The sequence below is a fragment of the Paralichthys olivaceus genome, chromosome 15, assembly GCF_024713975.1.
Source record: "Paralichthys olivaceus isolate ysfri-2021 chromosome 15, ASM2471397v2, whole genome shotgun sequence".
Lineage (NCBI taxonomy): Eukaryota > Metazoa > Chordata > Actinopteri > Pleuronectiformes > Paralichthyidae > Paralichthys > Paralichthys olivaceus.
Window position 1 is genome coordinate 20,286,705 of NC_091107.1, and position 2,981 is coordinate 20,289,685.

Sequence of the window (2,981 nt, forward strand, 5' to 3'; positions counted from 1 at the left end):
AGAAAATTCATTTTCACGATGCGTTAGTGACATGTTCACATTGTTTCACATTGTTTTTAATAAAGAGGCCCACTGATCCTTTTCAAATAAAAGTACTTTTCCATTTACTTGAGTACTTTTTGTAACTTTATTTGTACTTGTGCTCATATAAAATGCTCCTCCACCAGTGAGAATAAAGCAGATGCAGAAGAAACTCCACGAGACAGATAGTGAGGAGCTGCAGGTGGCTCACAGAATCACCCAGGAGGAGTTTGTGGTTGAGCTCTGAATTACTGAAAAACAAAAGGCAGATGAAATAAAACAATGAAAATGGTTCCCCTTCCCACATCCTGCTAATCTCTGTGGAAAAAGAAAGACAGTTATGTGGTCACACAATGTGACGGGTGGGTTTTTGCTTTCACTCTTTCAGAAAGTGATTCAGATCAGATTACATTATATTTTTAATGAACTCTAAATTTGGATTTCAGGAGCAAGGAGGCCAACAGCCCAGTGAGTACAGAAGCCCTCTGGTGGAATAAATAGGAACTTTATAATAATTCCCATGACCACTAGAGGCTGTTAAAGTGTTATAGAGAAACATTGTCCTTTATTGATGATGGTGCTGGTGCTACTGTTACTGCCACAACAATCATCGTTACAATACTTAAACAATGGAATTAAATTATTCTCATTAGACTGTGATAAATTAAACTTTAAGTCAATATACTGTAGAAATTCAGATCTGGAATTCCACTGCCAAATATAAAATTTTACCAAAGTGCTTTTCTGGATTAGTGTCCACATTTGCCTCAAATATGTCCTCACTTTTAGACGAGGCATCACAGGTCCAACAGATTGCATCTGTAAGAGAACTTGTCATTGTAGGACCGTCACTGCCACGGCTAAATTGTTTAGGATTAAAGGGATCTGACGAAATTACCCCAGGCCAAGGGTTAATCTCTGGCTGCTGGGCCTGGAATAGCTCTCTTAGGAAACACTACTCATCTGCTCTGCCTCTTTGCCAGTTGTTGGCAATGCATGGTCACTGCAGTGATATAAAACGTAGTTTTAATCGTTACTACAATGAGTTTGACTGCTGAAACAGTCTGGTGGCTCTAACGTGGAGAGAATATAGAGCATGTAGAGACGAGTCCATATTTCTCCATGTGCTGAGAGCAATTTCTCAGCATGTGAGGTTATGAAACCCATTTAAAATGACAGGCTGGTGTCAAGAATCGAATGACAACAAGGTAAATGTAAAATTGCTTTATCTTTATTTTATTAAAAGGAAGATTTTTCTTTACTGGGTATAACATCAAATTCAACTTTGTATGAGTAGACAAAGAGGCTGGCAATAACTGACCTTTCAGAGAGATGGCTTTACACACAGTTAAGATGTAACTCTTTTCTGAGACCCCACTTCTGTAAAATCACATGGATGCTTTAAGAAATATCTTATTTGTGATATATTCTTTCCCATCACTGCTCAAGCGCATGTTTGCCCTGTGGAAACCCTCCCTCGCAGTGGGGTACTAAAGCCTCCCTTTCCGAACCTCAACACCCACCCTCATGCACCTGCTCGGTAAATTCCTGGACAAACCACAATTTCCTATTAGATGAAGCTAATACCAAACCTCCCTCCTTGGCAACTTCAGGTCCCTCACCCACCCACCCCACTGGGAGGTTTAATTAAATTACTGTATTTTCTTTTATCCCCCTTTGAGCTCTCCTTCCTGACATCTCCACCCACACTTGGAACCTGCAGCATGCTCAACTTAACCCTCTCAGAACGTCTTATAACTCACTGGGCATGAAGACATTTCTCTAAAGTTTGCCCTCACTCTCTAATCCACTCTCCTAAAGCCCACACTCTGTCGACACATGTCTCTCAGTTGTTTGAAGGCTGTAACCAACAGGTCTGGAGACAGCAAACAGGAAGAGCTACAGATGACTGCAGATAACTTTCCACTCCACACCCTCACCACATCTATCACATCTGTTTCAGATCTTTTATTCTACTCAAATAACAACATCCATGATGCCAAATGTACAATATAAGAGCTATGTTTGGATAATTTCCAAATTTTACAAGATATCTTACAGCCCTGTCAGGAAGTCATGTCTTATTTTCAAGAAAGTTCCTGAAACATTCTAAGAAAAAACACAGAAGAAAAAAAATATGTTAACAATGGAGTCCTGATGATAATATAATATGATATAATATAATATGAGCATTGAAGATATTAACCAGCTTAATACTATTTTTGTTGTAATAATAAATTGAGTGACATGAATACAGATTTAAATTGTGTTGTAAATGGTACATTTAGGAGGCAAAAAAAAAATGTTTGCGAATAAAAAAACCATTGCATATGGAAAAATAAAGCTGTTGAAGTTGCATGTTGCAGCTGAACACCCCTCACCTCACCCTCTCCTTCAAAACATGAAAAAGAACATGTGGTAGCTTCAGTTGTCATAAAAACTCAAAAGGTGTTTAGTTTGTCCAGTTTAGACTAATGTAAAAAAAACATGGCGGCCTCCATAGAGAGGACCTGCTCCTCATGTAAATATAAAGTATTTAAATAAAAAGTGTTCTAGGGAAAGGAAAACAACAATTTGTATAATTTAGTAGATAACGCAGTAGTAAAAGCACCACTAGGATTAGACTTCTGCCAATAGACCCCTTTCATGTAAATCTTACACACTGAGCCTTTAAGGTTGAACTTAATTTACTGGGACATTTCACATTGAGTTCAACAAAAGCAGCATCAGTAACAGTGAGCTGAGCAGCAAGACTTGGTCTAACTGGACCTCCTGCTGCTCGGGTTGATGTACCTGACAGTCAGTGGGCACACTGTAAGAAGCAGCGGTGTCAGACACACGCTCGGTTCTCAGGGCTCCGCTCGGAGCTGCACACTTCTTGCAGCGTGTCTCTCGGCTCCTCCCACACCGTGTGTGACGGATTACACTTTTTAACTCGTCTCCTCCAGAATTGATGGTCC